We start from the raw sequence: 19,482 nt of genomic DNA on the forward strand, positions 1-19,482 counted from the left end.
CACAGAAGAAGCTTCTAAGTTGAAGTAGTCGGCCAGTAAAAAGCAGTCAATTCAAGTTTTAGTTGTCGATTATTGACTTATTAGCCGGCATTGGTGCCTTGGACATGACCGAGGATCTTAAGATTTGGCATGAAACGAAGAGTGGCAGCCTCGTTACACGAAGGAATGTGAAAAGTGTTCATATGTACTAAGAACCAAAGAAATCGGCCCGTTTATTGCATTTGCTATTGCATCGAAGTAATGCCAGATCGTCACATTGGCCGCTTTTCTCTCTGAAACGCTTATATTGGTCGTCTGCAAGCTTATGTCGCGTGGTGCGGTATGCGGAGACACTAAAAGCAACACACTAGAACACAGAAGAAGCTTCTAAGTTGATGTAATCGGCCAGTAAGAAGCAGTACAATTCAAGTTTTAGTTATCTATTATTGACTTATTGGCCGGCTTTGGTGCCTTGGACATGACCGAGGACCTTAAGATTTGGCATGAAACGAGATGTGCCAGCCACGTTACACGAGAGAATGCGAAAAGTGTTCATAAGTAGTAAAAACCTAAAAAATCGGGTCGTTTTGTCCATTTGCTATCGCATCGAAGTAATGCCAAATCGTCACATTGGCCGCTTTTCTCTCTGAAAAGTTTGCATTTATCGTCTGCAAACTTATGTCGCGTGGTGTGGTACACGGAGACACTGAAAGCAACACACTAGAACACAGAAGAAGCTTCTAAGTTGATGTATTCGGCCAGTAAGAAGCAGTACATTTCGAGTATTAGTTATCGATTTTTGACTTATAAGCCGGTTTTGGTGCCTTGGACATGACCGAGGACCTTAACATTTTTCACTAGACGAGGTGTGCCAGCCACGTTGCAGGAGAGAATGCGAAAAGTGTTCATATGTAGTAAAAACCTAAAAAATCGACCCGTGTGCTCCATTTGCTAACGCTTCGATGCAATGCCAGATCGTCATGTAGCCCGCTTTTCTGTCTCAAACGATTACATTTATCGTCTGCAAACGTATGTCGGGTGCTGCGGTATGCGGAGACACTAAAACCATCACTCTAGAACACAGAAGAAGCTTCTAAGTTGATGTAATCGGCCAGTTAGAGGCACTAAAATTCAAGTTTTAGCTATCGATTATTGACTTATTAGCCGGCTTTGGTGCCTTGGACATGACCGAGGACCTAAAGATTTGCCATGAAACGAGGTGTGGCACCCACGTTACACGAGAGTATGTGAAAAGTGTTCATATATAGAAAAAACCTAAGAAATCGGCCCGTTTCCTCCACTTGCTGTCGCATCGAAGTAATGCCAGATCGTCACATTGTCCGCTTCTCTCTCTCAAACGCTTACATTTATCGTCTGCAAACTAATGTCGCGTGCTGCGGTACGCGTAGACACTAAAAGCATCACACTAGAACACAGAAGAAGCTTCTAAGTTGACGTAATCGGCCAGTATGAAGCAGTACAGTTCAAGTTCTAGTTATCGATTATTGACTTATTAGCCGGCTTTGGTGCGTTGGACATGACCGAGGACCTTAAGATTTGGCATGAAACGAGGTGTGGCAGCCACGTTACACGAGAGAATGTGAAAAGTGTTCATATGTAGTAAAAACCTAAGAAATCGGCTGGTTTGCTCCATTTGCTATCGCATCGTCGTAATGCCAGATCGTCACATTGGCCGCCTTTCTGTCTGAAACGCTTACATTTATCGTCTGCAAACTTATGTCGCATGGTGAGGTAGGCGGAGACACTAAAAGTATCACACTAGAACACAGAAGTAGCTTATAAGTTGATATAATCTGCAGCAAGAAGGAGTACGATTCAAGTTTTAGTTATCGATTATTGACTTATTAGCCGGCTTTGGTGCCTTGGACATGACTGAGGACCTTAAGATTTGTTCAGGAAACGAGGTGTGGCAGCCACGTTAAACGAGAGAATGTGAAAAGTGTTCATATGTAGTAAAAACCTAAGAAATCGGCCCGTGTGCTCCATTTGCTAACGCATCGATGCAATGCCAGATCGTCACATAGCCCGCTTTTCTGTCTGAAACGCTTAGATTTGTCGTCTGCAAACTTATGTCGCATGGTGAGGTAGGCGGAGACACTAAAAGTATCACACTAGGACACATAAGAAGCTTCTAAGTTGATGTAATCGGCCAGTAAGAAGCAGTACATTTCAAGTGGTAGTATTCGATTAGTGACTTATTAGCCAGCATTGGTGCCTTGGCTATGACCGAGGACCTTAAGATTTGGCATAAAGTCAGGTGTTTCAGCCACGTTACACGAGAGAAAGTGAACTGTGTTCGTATGTAGTAAAAAATTAAGAAACAGGCACATTTTCTCCATTTGGTATCGCATCGAAGTAATGCCAGATCGTAACAAATGCCGCTATTTTCTCTGAAACACATTTATCGTGTGCAAACTTACGTCGCGTGGTGCGGTATGCGGAGACACTAAAAGCAACACACTAGAACACAGAAGAAGCTTCTAATTTGATGTAATCGCCCAGTAAGTTGCAGTACGATTCAAGTTTTAGTAATCGTTTATTGACTTATTAACCAGCTTTGGTGCCTTGGACTTGACCGAGGACCCTAGGATTTGGCATGAAACGAGGTGAGGATGCCACGTTACACGAGAGAATGTGAAAAGTGTTCATATGTAGTAAAAACCTAAATAATCGACCCGTTTTCTCTATTTGGTATCTTATCTATGTAATTCCAGATCGTCACATTGGCCGCTTTTCTCTCTGAAACGCTTACATTTATCGTCTGCAAACTTATGTCTTATGGTGCGGAATGCGGAGACACTATAAGCATCACACTAGAACACAGAAGAAGCTTCTAAGTCTATGTAATCGGCCAGTAAGAGGCAGTACAATTCAAGTTTTAGTTATCGATTATTGAGTTATTAGCCGGCTTTGGTGCCTTTGCATGACCGACGACATAAAGATTTGGCATCAAACGAGGTGTGGAAGCCACGTTACACGAGAGAATGTGAAAAGTGTTTATAAGTAGTAAAAACCTAAGAAATCGGCCGGTTTTCTCCATTTGCTATCGCATCGACGTAATGCCAGATCATCACATAGCCCGCTTTTCTCTCTCAAACGCCTACATTTATCGTCTGCAAACTAATGTCGCGTGCTGCGGTATGCGGAGATACTAAAAGCATAACACTAGGACACAGAATAGGCTTCTAAGTTGATGTAATCTGCCAGTAGGAGGCAGTACAATTCAAGTTTTAGCTATCGATTATTGACTTATTAGCCGGCTTTGGTGCCTTGGACATGACCGAGGACATAAAGATTTGGCATGAAACGAGGTGTGGAAGCCACGTTACACGAGAGAATGTGAAAGGTGGTCATATGTAGTAAAAACCTAAGAAATCCGCCCGTTTGCTCCATTTGCTATCGCATCGACGTAATGCCAGATCGTCACATTGGCCGCGTTTCTCTCTGAAACGCTAAAATTTATCGTTCGCAAACTTATGTCGCGTGGTGCGGTATGCGGAGACACTAAAAGCAACACACTAGAACACAGAAGAAGCTTCTAAGTTGATGTAAACTGCCAGTATGAAGCAGTACAATTCAAATTTTAGCTATTGATTATTGACTTATTAGCCTGCTTTGGTGCCTTGGACATTACCGAGGTCCTTAAGGTTTGGCATGAAACGAGGTGTTGCAGCCACGTTTCACGAGAGAATGTGAAATGTGTTATTATGTAGCAAAAACCTAAGCTATCGGCCCCTTTTTCTCCATTTGCTATCGTATCGACGTAATGCCAGATCGTCACATTGGCCGCTTTTCTCTGTGAAACGCTTACATTCGTCTGCAAACTTATGTCGCGTGGTGTGGTATGAGGAGATACTAAAAGCAACACACGAGACCACAGATGAAGATTCTATGTTGATGCAATCGGCCAGTAAGAAGCAGTACAATTCAAGTTTTAGCTATCGATTATTGACTTATTAGCCGGCTTTGGTTAATTGGACATGACCGAGGACCTTAGGATTCGGCACGAAACGAGGTCTGACAGCCGTGTTACACGAGAAATTGCGAAAAGTGTTCATATGTAGTAAAAACCTAAAAAATCGGGGCCTTTTTCTTTATTTGCTATCGCGTCGATGTAATGCCAGATCGTCACATTGGCCGCTATTCTGTCTGAAACGCTTACATTCTTTGTCTGCAAACTTATGTCGCGTGGTGCGGTATGCGGAGACACTAAAAGCAACACACTAGAATAGCCAAGAAGCTTCTAAGTTGATGTAAACGGCCAGTATGAAGTAGTACAATTCAAGTTTTAGTTATCGATTATTGACTTATTAGCCGGCTTTGGTGCCTTGGGCATGACCGAGGACCGAAAGATTTGGCATGAAACGAGGTGTGGCAGCCACGTAACACGAGAGAATGTGAAAAGTGTTCATATGTAGTAAAAACCTAAGACATCGGCCCGTTTTCTCCATTTGCTATCGCATCGCGGTAATGTCAAATCATCACACTGACCGCTTTTCTGTCTGAAACGCTTACATTCATAGTCTGCAAACTTATGTCGCGTGGTGCTGTATGCGGAGGCACTAAAAGGAACACACTAGAACACAGAAGAAGGTTCTAAGTTGATGTAATCGCCAGTATGAAGCAGTAGAATTTAAGTTTCAGCTATTGATTCTTGACTTATTAGCCGGCTTTGGTGCCTTGGACATGACCTAGGACCTTAAGATTTCGCAAGAAATGAGGTGTGGCAGCGACGTTACACGAGAGAATCTGAAAAGTGTTCATATGTAGTAAAAACCTAAGTAATCGGGGCGTTTTCTCCATTTTGTATCGCATCGAAGTAATGCCAGATCGTCACATTAGCTGCGTCTCTGTCAGAAACGCTTTCATTTATCGTCTCCAAACTTATGTCGCGTGGTGCGGTATGCGAAGACACTAAAAGCAACACACTAGAACACAGAAGAAGCTCCTAAGTTGATGTAATCGGCCAGTAAGAGGCAGTACAATTCAAGTTTTATATATCGACTATTGACTTATTAGCCGGCTTCTGTGCCTTGCGCATGACGAGGACCTTAAGATTTAGCATGAAATGCGGTGTTGCAGCCACGTTTCACGAGGGAAAGTGAAAAGTGTTCATATGTGGTAAAAGCCTGAGAAATCAGCCCGTTTTCTCCATTTGCTATCGCATCGACGTAATGCCAGATCATCACATAGCCTGCTTTTCTGTCTCAAACGCCTACATTTATCGTCTGCAAACTAATGTCGCGTGCTGCAGTATGCGGAGACACTAAAAGCATAACACTAGGACACAGAATAGGCTTCTAAGTTGATGTAATCGGCCAGTAGGAGGCAGTACAATTCAAGTTTTAGCTATCGATTATTGACTTATTAGCCGGCTTTGGTGCCTTGGACATGACCGAGGACATAAAGATTTGGCATGAAACGAGGTGTGGAAGCCACGTTACATGAGAGAATGTGATAACTGGTCATATGTAGTAAAAACCTAAGAAATCCGCCCGTTTGCTCCATTTGCTATCGCATCGACGTAATGCCAGATCGTCACATTGGCCGCTTTTCTCTCTGAAACGCTTAAATTTATCGTCTGCAAACTTATGTCGCGTGGTGCGGTATGCGGAGACACTAAAAGCAACACACTAGAACACAGAAGAAGCTTCTAAGTTGATGTAATCTGCCAGTATGAAGCAGTACAATTCAAATTTTAGCTATCGATTATTGACTTATTAGCCTGCTTTGGTGCCTTGGAGATTACCGAGGTCCTTAAGGTTTGGCATGATACGAGGTGTGGCAGCCACGTTTCACGAGAGAATGTGAAATGTGTTATTGTGTAGCGAAAACCTAAGCAATCGGCCCCATTTTCTCCATTTGCTATCGTATCGACGTAATACCAGATCGTCACATTGGCCGCTTTTCTCTCTGAAACGCTTAAATTTATCGTCTGCAAACTTATGTCGCGTGGTGCGGTATGCGGAGACACTAAAATCAACATACTAGAACACAGAAGAAACTTCTAAGTTTATGTAATCGGCCAGTATGAAGCAGTACAATTCAAGTTTCAGCTATCGATTATTGACTTATTAGCCGGCTTTGGTGCCTTGGACATTACCGAGGACCTTAAGAAGTATCATGAAACGAGGTGTGGCAGCCACGTTACACGCGAGAATGTGAAAAGTGTTCATATGTAGTAAAAACCTAAGAAATCGACCCGTTTGCTCCATGTGCTATGACATCGACGTAATGCCAGATCGTGACATTGGCCGCTTTTCTCTGTGAAACGCTTACATTCGTCTGCAAACTTATGTCGCGTGGTGTGGTATGAGGAGATACTAAAAGCAACACACGAGACCACAGATGAAGATTCTATGTTGATGCAATCGGCCGGTAAGAAGCAGTACAATTCAAGTTTTAGCTATCGATTATTGACTTATTAGCCGGCTTTGGTTAATTGGACATGACCGAGGACCTTAGGATTCGGCACGAAACGAGGTCTGACAGCCGCGTTACACGAGAGAATGTGAAAAGTGTTCATATGTAGTAAAAACCTAAGAAATCGACCCGTTTGTTCCATGTGCTATGACATCGACGTAATGCCAGATCGTCACATTGGCCGCTTTTCTCTCTGAAACGCTTAAATTTATCGTCTGCAAACTTATGTCGCGTGGTGCGGTATGCGGAGACACTAAAAGCAACACACTAGAATAGCGAAGAAGCTTCTAAGTTGATGTAAACGGCCAGTATGAAGCACTACAATTCAAGTTTTAGTTATCGATTATTGACTTATTAGCCGGCTTTGGTGCCTTCGGCATGACCGAGGACCGAAGGATTTGGCATGAAACGAGGTGTGGCAGCCACGTAACACGAGAGAATATGAAAAGTGTTTATATGTAGTAAAAACCTAAGACATCGGCCCGTTTCCTCCATTTGCTATCGCATCGAGGTAATGTCAGATCATCACATTGACCGCTTTTCTGTCTGAAACGCTTACATTCATCGTCTGCAAACTTATGTCGCGTGGTGTGGTATGTGGAGATACTAAACGCAACACACGAGAACACAGATGAAGATCTATGTTGATGTAATCGGCCAGTAAGAAGAAGTACAATTCAAGTTTTAGTTATTGATTATTGACTTATTGGCCGGTTTTGGTACCTTGGACATGACCGAGGACCTTAAGAATTGGCATGAATCGAGGTGTGGCAGCCACGCTACACCAGAGAATGTGAAAAGTGTTCATATGTTGTGAAAACCTATGAAATCGGCCCGTTTTCTCCATTTGCTATCGCATCGAAGTAATGCCAGATCGTCACATTGGCCGCTTTTCTCTCTGAAACGCTTACATTTATCGTCTACAAACTTATGTCGAGTGGTGCTGTACGCGGAGGCACTAAAAGGAACACACTAGAACACAGAAGAAGGTTCTAAGTTGATGTAATCGCCAGTATGAAGCAGTAGAATTTAAGTTTTAGCTATTGATTCTTGACTTATTAGCCGGATTTGGTGCCTTGGACATGACCTAGGACCTTAAGATTTCGCAAGAAACGAGGTGTGGCAGCGAAGTTATACGACAGAATCTGAAAAGTGTTCATATGTAGTAAAAACGTAAGTAATCGGGGCGTTTTCTCCATTTTGTATCGCATCGAAGTAATGCCAGATCGTCACATTGGCTGCGTCTCTGTCAGAAACCATTACATTTATTGACTGCAATCTTTGTCGCGTTGTGCGGTATCCGAAGACACCAAGAGCAACACACTAGAACACAGAAGAAGCTTCTAAGTTGATCTACTCGTCCAGTAAGGGGCAGTACAAGTCAAGTTTTACTTATCGTTTATTGACTTATTAGACGGCTTTGGTGCCTTGGACACGACCGAGGACCTTACGATTTGGCATGAGACGAAGAGTGGCAGCCACGTTACACCAGATAATGTGAAAAGTGATCATATGTAGTAAAAACCTAAGAAAATGGCCTTTTTCCTCCATTTGCTATCGCATCGACGAGATGCCAGATCGTCTCATTGATCGCTTTTCTCTCTGAAACGCTTACATTTATCGTCTACAATCTTGTGTCGCGTGGTGCGGTATGCGGAGACACTAAAAGCAAGACACTACAACACAGAAGAAGCTTCTATGTTGATGTAATCGGCCGGTAAGAAAAAGTACAATTCAAATTTTCACTATCGATTATTGACTTATTAGCCGGCTTTGGTGCCTTGGACATGACCGAGGAACTTAAGATTTGGCATGAAACGAAGAGTGGCAGCCACGTTACATGAGAGAATGTAAAAAGTGTTCATACGTAGTAAAAACCTGATAAAACGGACCGTTTTCTCCATTTGCTATCGCATCGACGTAATGCCAGATCGTCACATTGGCACCTTTTCTCTCTGAAACGCTTACATTTATTGTCTGCAAACTTATGTCGCGTGGTGCGGTATGCGGAGACACTAAAATCAACACACTAGCAGACAGAGGAAGCTTCTAAGTTGATGTAATCGGCCAGTATGAAGCAGTACAATTCAAGTTTTAGTTGTCGATTATTGACTTATAAGCCGGCTTTGGTGCCTTCGACATGACCGAGCACCTTAAGATTTTGCATGAAACGAGTTCTGACGGACACTTTACACGAGATAATGTGAAAAGTGTTCATACGTAGTAAAAACCTGATTAATCGGCCCGTCTTCTAAATATGCCATCGCATCGAAGTAGTGGCAGATCGTCACATTGGCCGCTCTTCTCTCTGAAACGCTTACATTTATCGTCTGCAAACTTATGTTGTGGTGCGGTATGCGGAGACCTTAAAATCAACATATTAGAAAACTGAAGAAGCTTCAAAGATTATATAATCGGTCAGTATGAAGCAGAACAATTCAAGTTTTGGTTATGGATTATTGACTTATTAGCCGGCTTTGGTGCCTTGGACATGACCAAGGACCATAAGATTTGCCATGAAACGAGGTGTGGCAGCGACTTCTCACAAGATAATGTGAAAAGTGTTCATAAGTTGTAAAAACCAAAGAAATCGGCCCGTTTTTTCCATTTACTATAGCATCGAAGTAATGCCAGATCATCACATTGGCCGCTTTTCTTTCTGGAACGCTTATATTTATCGTCTGCAAACTTATGTCGCGTGGTGCGGTATGCGGAGACACTAAAAGCAACACACTACAACACAGAAGAAGCTTCTAAGTTGATGTCATCGGCCAGTAAGAGGCATTAAAATTCAAGTTCTAATTATCGATTATTGACTTGTTAGCCGGGTTTGGTGCCTTGGACATGACCGAGGACCTTAAGATTTGGCATGAAACGAGGTGTGGCAGCCTCGTTACACGAGAAAATGTGAAAAGTGTTCATATGTAGGGAAAACCTATGAAATCGGCCCGTATTCACCATTTGCTATCGCATCGATGTAATACCAGATCGTCACATTGGCCGCTTTTCTGTCTGAACCGATTACATTCATCGTCTGCAAACTTATGTCGCGTGGTGTGATATGCGGAGATACTAAAAGCACCGCTCTAGAACACACAAGAAGATTCTAAGTTAATGTCATTGGCCAGTAAGAGGCACTAAAATTCAAGTTTTAGTTATCGAGTATTGACTTGTTAGCCGGTTTTGGTGCCTTGGACATGACCGAGGACCCTACGATTTGGCATGAACCTCGGTGTGGCAGCCACGTTACACCAGAGAATGTGAAAAGTGATCATATGTAGTGAAAACCTAAGAATTCGGCCCGTTTTCTCCATTTGCGATCGCATCGTTGTAATACCAGATCGTCACATTGGCCGCTTTTCTCTCTGAAACGCTTACATTTATCGTTTGCAAACTTATGTCACGTGGTGCGGTATGCGGAGACACTAAAAGCAACACACTAGTACACAGAAGAAGGACCTAAATTGAAGTAATCGGCCGGTAAGAAGCAGTACAATTCAAGATTTAGTTATCGATTATTGACTTATTAGCCGGCTTTGGTACCTTGGACATGACATAGGACCTTAACATTTGGCATGAAACGACGTGTGGCAGCCACGTTTTACGATGGAGTGTGAAAAATGGTCATATGTGGTAAAAAGCTAAGAAATCAGCCCGTTTTCTCCATTCTCTATCGCATCAAAGTAATGCCCGATCGTCACATTTGCCGCTTTTCTATCTGGAACGCTTACATTTATCGTCTCCAAATTTATGTCGCGTGGTGCGGGATGCGGAGAAACTAAAATCAACACACTAGAACACAGAAGAGGCTTCTAAGTTGAATAAATCGGCCAGTAAGAAGGAGTACATTTCATGTTTTAGTTATCGATTATTGCCTGATTAGCCGGCTTTGGTGTCTTGGACATGACCGAGGACCTTAAGATTTGGCATGAAACGAAGTGTGGCAGTCACGTTAAACGGGAGAATGTGAAAAGTGTTCATATGTTGTAAAAAACTAAGAAATCGACCCGTTTTCTCCATTCCCTATTGCATCGAAAAAATGTCAGATCGTCACCTTTGCCGCTTTTCTTTGTGAAACGCTTACATTTATCGTCTGCAAACTTATGTCCCGTGGTGCGGTATGCGGACACACTAAAAGCAACACACTGGAACAGAATAATCTTCTAAGTTGATGTAATCGGCCCGTAATAAGCAGTACAATTGAAGTTTTAGTTATCGATTATTGACTTATTAGCCAGCTTTGGTACCTTGGAGATGACCGAGGACCTTAAGATTTGGCATGAAACGAGGTGTGGCAGCCACGTTACACGAGAGAATTTGAAAAGTGTTCATATGTAGTAACAACCCAAGAAATCGGCCCGTCTTCTCCATTTGCTATCGCATCGAAGTAATGCGAGATCGTCACATTGGCCGCTTTTCTGTCTGAAACCCTTACATTTATCGTCTGCAAACTCATGTCCCGTGGTGCGGTATGCGGAGACACTAAAAGTAACACAGTAGAACATAGAAGAACCTTCTAAGTTACTGTAATCGGCCAGTAAAAAGCAGTACAATTCAAGTTTTTGTTATCGATTATTGACTTATTAGCCGGCTTTGGTGCCTTGGACATGACCGACGACCTTAAGATTTTGCATGAAACGAGGTGTGGCCGCCACGTTACACGAGAGAATGTGAAAAGTGTTCATATGTAGTAAAAACGTAAGAAATCTGCCCGTTTTCTCCATTTGCTATCGCATCGAAGTAATGCCAGATCGCCACATTGGCCGCTTTTCTCTCTGAAACGCTTACATTTATCGTTTGCAATCTTATGTCACGTGGTGCGGTATGCGGAGACACTAAAAGCAACACACTAGTACACAGAAGAAGGACCTAAATTGAAGTAATCGGCCGGTAAGAAGCAGTACAATTCAAGATTTAGTTATCGATTATTGACTTATTAGCCGGCTTTGGTACCTTGGACATGACATAGGACCTTAACATTTGGCATGAAACGACGTGTGGCAGCCACGTTTTACGATGGAGTGTGAAAATTGGTCATATGTGGTAAAAAGCTAAGAAATCAGCCCGTTTTCTCCATTCTCTATCGCATCAAAGTAATGCCCGATCGTCACATTGGCCGCTTTTCTATCTGGAACGCTTACATTTATCGTCTCCAAATTTATGTCGCGTGGTGCGGGATGCGGAGAAACTAAAATCAACACACTAGAACACAGAAAAAGCTTCTAACTTGTTGTAATCGGCTAGTATGAAGTAGTACAATTCAAAATTTAGTTATCGATTATTGACTTATTAGACGGCTTTGGTGCCTTGGACATGACCGAGGACCTTAAGATTCGGCATGAAACGAGGTGTGGCAGCCACGTTACACAAGAGAATGTGAAAAGTGTTCATATGTAGTAAAAACCTAAGTAATCGGCCCGTTTTCTCCATTTGCTATTGCGTCATAGTAATGCCATATCGTCACATTGGCCGCTTTTCTGTCTAAAACGCTTACATTTATCGTCTGCAGACTTACGTCGCGTGGTGCGGTATGCGGAGACACTAAAAGCAACACACTAGAACACAGAAGATGCTTTTAAGTTGATGTAATCGCCCAGTCACAAGCAGTACAATTCAAGTTTTAGCTATCGATTATTGACTTATTAGCCACCTTTGGTGCTTTGGACATGACCGAGGACCTTAAGTTTTGGCACGAAACGACGTGTGGATGCCACGTTACACGAGAGAATGTGAAAAGTGTTCATATTAGTAAAAACCTAAGAAATTGGCCCCTTTGCACCATTTGCTATCGCATCGACGTAATGCCAGATCGTTACAATGGCCGATTTTCTCTCTGAAACGTTTACATTTATCTTCTGCAAACTTATTCCGCGTGGTGCGGTATGCGGAGACACTAAAAGCAACACACTAGAACACAGAAGAGGCTTCTAAGTTGAATAAATCGGCCAGTAAGAAGGAGTACATTTCATGTTTTAGTTATCGATTATTGCCTGATTAGCCGGCTTTGGTGTCTTGGACATGACCGAGGACCTTAAGATTTGGCATGAAACGAAGTGTGGCAGTCACGTTAAACGGGAGAATGTGAAAAGTGTTCATATGTTGTAAAAAACTAAGAAATCGACCCGTTTTCTCCATTCCCTATCGCATCGAAAAAATGTCAGATCGTCACCTTTGCCGCTTTTCTTTGTGAAACGCTTACATTTATCGTCTGCAAACTTATGTCCCGTGGTGCGGTATGCGGACACACTAAAAGCAACACACTGGAACAGAATAATCTTCTAAGTTGATGTAATCGGCCCGTAATAAGCAGTACAATTGAAGTTTTAGTTATCGATTATTGACTTATTAGCCAGCTTTGGTACCTTGGAGATGACCGAGGACCTTAAGATTTGGCATGAAACGAGGTGTGGCAGCCACGTTACACGAGAGAATTTGAAAAGTGTTCATATGTAGTAACAACCCAAGAAATCGGCCCGTCTTCTCCATTTGCTATCGCATCGAAGTAATGCGAGATCGTCACATTGGCCGCTTTTCTGTCTGAAACCCTTACATTTATCGTCTGCAAACTCATGTCCCGTGGTGCGGTATGCGGAGACACTAAAAGTAACACAGTAGAACATAGAAGAACCTTCTAAGTTACTGTAATCGGCCAGTAAAAAGCAGTACAATTCAAGTTTTTGTTATCGATTATTGACTTATTAGCCGGCTATGGTGCCTTGGACATGACCGACGACCTTAAGATTTTGCATGAAACGAGGTGTGGCCGCCACGTTACACGAGAGAATGTGAAAAGTGTTCATATGTAGTAAAAACGTAAGAAATCTGCCCGTTTTCTCCATTTGCTATCGCATCGAAGTAATGCCAGATCGCCACATTGGCCGCTTTTCTCTCTGAAACGCTTACATTTATCGTTTGCAAACTTATGTCACGTGGTGCGGTATGCGGAGACACTAAAAGCAACACACTAGTACACAGAAGAAGGACCTAAATTGAAGTAATCGGCCGTTAAGAAGCATTACAATTCAAGATTTAGTTATCGATTATTGACTTATTAGCCGGCTTTGGTACCTTGGACATGACATAGGACCTTAACATTTGGCATGAAACGACGTGTGGCAGCCACGTTTTACGATGGAGTGTGAAAATTGGTCATATGTGGTAAAAAGCTAAGAAATCAGCCCGTTTTCTCCATTCTCTATCGCATCAAAGTAATGCCCGATCGTCACATTGGCCGCTTTTCTATCTGGAACGCTTACATTTATCGTCTCCAAATTTATGTCGCGTGGTGCGGGATGCGGAGAAACTAAAATCAACACACTAGAACACAGAAAAAGCTTCTAACTTGTTGTAATCGGCTAGTATGAAGTAGTACAATTCAAAATTTAGTTATCGATTATTGACTTATTAGACGGCTTTGGTGCCTTGGACATGACCGAGGACCTTAAGATTCGGCATGAAACGAGGTGTGGCAGCCACGTTACACAAGAGAATGTGAAAAGTGTTCATATGTAGTAAAAACCTAAGTAATCGGCCCGTTTTCTCCATTTGCTATTGCGTCATAGTAATGCCATATCGTCACATTGGCCGCTTTTCTGTCTAAAACGCTTACATGTATCGTCTGCAGACTTACGTCGCGTGGTGCGGTATGCGGAGACACTAAAAGCAACACACTAGAACACAGAAGATGCTTTTAAGTTGATGTAATCGCCCAGTCACAAGCAGTACAATTCAAGTTTTAGCTATCGATTATTGACTTATTAGCCACCTTTGGTGCTTTGGACATGACCGAGGACCTTAAGTTTTGGCACGAAACGACGTGTGGATGCCACGTTACACGAGAGAATGTGAAAAGTGTTCATATGTAGTAAAAACCTAAGTAATCGGCCCGTTTTCTCCATTTGCTATCGCATCGAAGTAATGCCGGATCGTCACATTGGACGCTCTTCTGTCGGACACTTTTACATTTATCGTCTGCAAACTTATATCGCGTGGTGCGGTATGCGGAGACACTAAAAGCAACACACTAGTACACAGAAAATGCCTCTAAGTTGATATAATCAGCCACTAAGTGGCAGGACAATTCAAGATTTTGTTATCGATTATTGACTTGTTATCCGGCTTTGGTGCCTTGGATATTACCAAGGACCTTAACATTAGGCATGAAACGAGGTGTGGCAGCCACGTTACACGAGTGAATCTGAAAAATGTTCATATGTAGTAATAACCTAAGAAATCGGGCCGTTTGATCCATTTGATATCGCATCGACGTAATGCCAGATCGTCACATTGGCCGCTTTTCTCAGTGAAACGCTTACATTCTTCATCTGCAAACTTATGTCGCGTGGTGCGCTATGCGGAGACACTAAAAGCAACACACTAGAACACAGAAGGAGGTTCTAAGTTGATGTAATCGGCCAGTAAGGGGCAGTACAATTCTAGGTTTAGTAATCGATTATTGACTTTTTAGCCGGCTTTGGTGCCTTGGACTTGACCGAGGTCCTTAAGCTTTGGCATGAAACGAGGTGTGGCAGCAACGTTACACGAGAGAACGTGAAAAGTGTTCATATGTAGTAAAAACCTAAGAAATCGGCCCGTTTTCTCCATTTCCTATTGCATCGAACTAATGCTAAATCGTCACATTGGCCGCTTCTCTGTCTCAAACGCTTACATTTATCGTCTGCAGACTTATGTCGCGTGGTGCGGTATGCGGAGACACTAAAAGCAACACACTAGAACACAGAAGATGCTTATAAGTTGATGTAATCGCCCAGTCACAAGCAGTACAATTCAAGTTTTAGCTATCGATTATTGACTTATTAGCCACCTTTGGTGCTTTGGACATGACCGAGGACCTTAAGTTTTGGCACGAAACGAGGTGTGGATGCCACGTTACACGAGAGAACGTGAAAAGTGTTCATATGTTGTAAAAACCTAAGTAATCGGCCCGTTTTCTGCATTTGCTATTGCGTCATAGTAATGCCATATCGTCACATTGGCCGCTTTTCTGTCTAAAACGCTTACATTTATCGTCTGCAATCTTATGCCGCATGATGCGGTATGAGGAGACACTAAAAGCAACACACAAGAACACAGAAGAAGCTTCTAAGTTGATGTAATCGGCCAGTAAGAAGCAGTACAATTCAAGTTTTAGTTATCGATTATTGACTTATTAGCCGGCTTTGGTGCCTTGGACATGACCGAGGACCTTAAAATTTGGCATGAAACGAGGAGTGGCTGCCGAGTTACACGAGAGAATGTGAAAACGGTTCATATGTAGTAAAAACCTAAGAAATCGGTCCATTTTCTCCATTTGCTATCGCATCGAAGTAATACCATATCGTCACTTGGCCGCTTTTCTCTCTGAAACGTTTACATTTATCGTATGCAAACTTATGTCGCATGGTGCGGTATGCAGGGACACTAAAAGCAACACACTAGAACACAGAAGAAGCTTCTAAGTTGATTTAATCGGCCAGTAAGAAGCAGTACAATTCAAGTTTTAAATATCGATTATTGACTTATTAGCGGGCTTTGGTGCCTTGGACATGACCGAGACCCTAAAGATTTTTCATGAAACGTGGTGTGGCAGCCACGGTACACGAGAGGATATAAAAACTGTTCATATGTAGTAAAAATCTATGAAATCGGCCAGTTTTCTCCTTTTGCTATCGCATCGAAGTAATGCCAGCTCGTCACATTGGCCGCTTTTCTCTCTGAAACGCTTACATTTATCGTCTGCAAGCTTATGTCGCGTGGTGCGGTATTCTGAGACACTAAAAGCAACACACTGGAACAAGAAGAAGCTTCTAAGTTGATGTAATCGGCCAGTAAGACGCAGTACAATTGTTGATTAAGTTATCGATTATTGACTTATTAGCCGGCTTTGGTGCCTTGGACATAACCGAGGACCTTACGATTTGGCATGAAACGAGGTGTGGCAGCCACGTTACACGAGAGAATCTAAAAAGTGTTCATATGTACTAAACACCTAAGAAAATGGCCTTTTTCCTCCATTTGCTATCGCATCGACGAATTGCCAGATCGTCTCATTGACCGCTTTTCTCTCTGAAACGCTTACATATATCGTCTACAACTTGTGTCGCGTGGTGCGGCATGCGGAGACACTAAAAGCAAGTCACTAGAACACAGAACAAGCTTCTAAATTAATGTAATCGTTCAGTAGGGAGCAGTATAAATCAACTTTCACCTATCGATTAAAGACTTATTAGCCGGCTTTGGTGCCTTGGACATGACCGAGGACCTTAAGATTTTGCATGAAACGAGTTGTGGCAGCCACATTACACGAGAAGATGTGAAAATTGTCCATATGAAGTAAAAACCTAAGAAATCGGTCCGCTTGCTCTAGTTGCTATCGCATCGACGTAATGCCAGATCGTCACATTGGCTTCATTTCAGTCTGAAACGCTTACATTTATCGTCTGCAATCTCATGTCACGTGGTGCGGTATGCGGAGACACTAAAAGCGTCACACTAGAACACAGAAGATGCTTTTAAGTTGATGTAATCGCCCAGTCACAAGCAGTACAATTCAAGTTTTAGCTATCGATTATTGACTTATTAGCCACCTTTGGTGCTTTGGACATGACCGAGGACCTTAAGTTTTGGCACGAAACGACGTGTGGATGCCACGTTACACGAGAGAATGTGAAAAGTGTTCATATTAGTAAAAACCTAAGAAATTGGCCCCTTTGCACCATTTGCTATCGCATCGACGTAATGCCAGATCGTTACAATGGCCGATTTTCTCTCTGAAACGTTTACATTTATCTTCTGCAAACTTATTCCGCGTGGTGCGGTATGCGGAGACACTAAAAGCAACACACTAGAACACAGAAGAGGCTTCTAAGTTGAATAAATCGGCCAGTAAGAAGGAGTACATTTCATGTTTTAGTTATCGATTATTGCCTGATTAGCCGGCTTTGGTGTCTTGGACATGACCGAGGACCTTAAGATTTGGCATGAAACGAAGTGTGGCAGTCACGTTAAACGGGAGAATGTGAAAAGTGTTCATATGTTGTAAAAAACTAAGAAATCGACCCGTTTTCTCCATTCCCTATCGCATCGAAAAAATGTCAGATCGTCACCTTTGCCGCTTTTCTTTGTGAAACGCTTACATTTATCGTCTGCAAACTTATGTCCCGTGGTGCGGTATGCGGAGACACTAAAAGCAACACGCTAGAACACAGAAGAACTTTCTAAGATGATGTAATCGGTCAGTAAGAAGCAGTAGAATTCAAGTTTTATTTATCGGTTATTGACTTATTAGCCGGCTTTGGTGCCTTGGACATGACCGAGGACCTGAAGATTTGGCATGTAACGTAATTGTAGTAACAATGCACTGGTCTCTGAAACATGTTCCTCAGTGCTATTCGGCTGTGCATTTGAACTGGCAATATTCGCATTTTGAAAAGCAGATAATGTATCTTGACTTATTTGAGGAAACGGTGAGGATGCAAAACCTTAATCTGCAGTATTTGCAAGATTGTGTCCTGTCATTTCGGATTCCTGATGCGAGCTGTTGCCGACCGAGTGATCGATAATGCTTCCCTGTTCAATAATTGTTTCACTGTCTACACAATTATTTGGCGCCCGCTCCACTTATCTATGCACAATTACCAAATTACTTCTTTGAATGTCTGTTAATTCATTACACGTTGGTGCTGGTAAGCTTTGTTCGTCGTGACTGTCATTTCTCAATTTACTTTGGAGCCTAGTGTTAAGTTTTTCACACGCCATAGTTATCACGCATTTCACACGATAAAAAGAAAAGCACAATTTGAAGAGTAAAAATAAGAAAACACATCATCATAGCACTGAAAATAATATCTAGTTAATTGAAAGCGCAGCTGCGAAATACTTCATGCAAATTTACATGCAAGCCACAACTGTTTTACTGTACAACAATGAAAAACTACAACTACAAAGGAGGTTCTCTTTACAATTACGCGCCAGCAATAAACAATGGCTACACTAATTACACAAATTACAAGAAAAAAATCAGAAGATTCCAGTGAGGTATCCTCGGCTAAGGGTCGACATACGAAACGTCCGCTTAGAAAATTTATAAATGACTGTGCTTAAACTGACACAAAATATTTTTAGCGCAACGAAATCTGACTTTCGAAAATCCCTACAAAAGAATGGCCCTGACTAACAATAACCTATACCTTTCATGAATCACTCACTTCACATAAATCTTCGTTACTCGAACTACTGCAATACAGCGAGCGCCAATACTGCCAGCTAAATAAAAGATTCAAACTACTGAAGGCACTAAATACTGATAGCCATACTTAGCAAATGAAAGATTTTGATAGGGAACAAACAATGTATTTACCTTAACAGTGTTCAAAAGTCATTATATATATATATATATATATATATATATATATATATATATATATATATATATAATCGGTTCATAACATCCAGTCTTACAAATTTACTCTCTCTGATGGACACACGTCCAGATCATCCACTCTCAAAATTGCGCCATCTCTCTCCCCACATCGACCACTGCTGGCGGCTCACCTCCAACTATGCAACGCTACGTGCTGTTAACAGCCAACAGCCCAACACTACAATAGCAAATTCCAACAATGCGAACCAGCCACAGACTGCACACAGCACAGTCAGTGATTTTCATATAGGGCGCTAGGTGACGTTACCAACATAAAAACCTAAACAGCCTACTTACACTTCAACCTCGTACAGTTTTGCGCTGGCTTCATACTAACGAAGTTGCTAAATTTCAGGCAAGATCTGTTATTAGCCGTAACTCATAACTAAGCATTTGCGGACCTATTTTTATATGAACTTTTTTCTTTAGTTTTACTTTTAGAAAACATATTAAAATATTTGCATATCTTCGTGAATCACTCTGTATATCCTACCAACCCTGGTACATGAAGAAGAATAATGATGCACTGTGGTGGCCGTTCTGTCACAGGAAATTGCGACTCCATTGAATTATACTAGGTCTGTTCAAAAAATTGCGGAATGTTGCCCACAAAATTTTTCTACGCTTACCTTTAATTT

The sequence above is a fragment of the Schistocerca serialis genome, chromosome 3 (genome assembly GCF_023864345.2).
Source record: "Schistocerca serialis cubense isolate TAMUIC-IGC-003099 chromosome 3, iqSchSeri2.2, whole genome shotgun sequence".
Lineage (NCBI taxonomy): Eukaryota > Metazoa > Arthropoda > Insecta > Orthoptera > Acrididae > Schistocerca > Schistocerca serialis.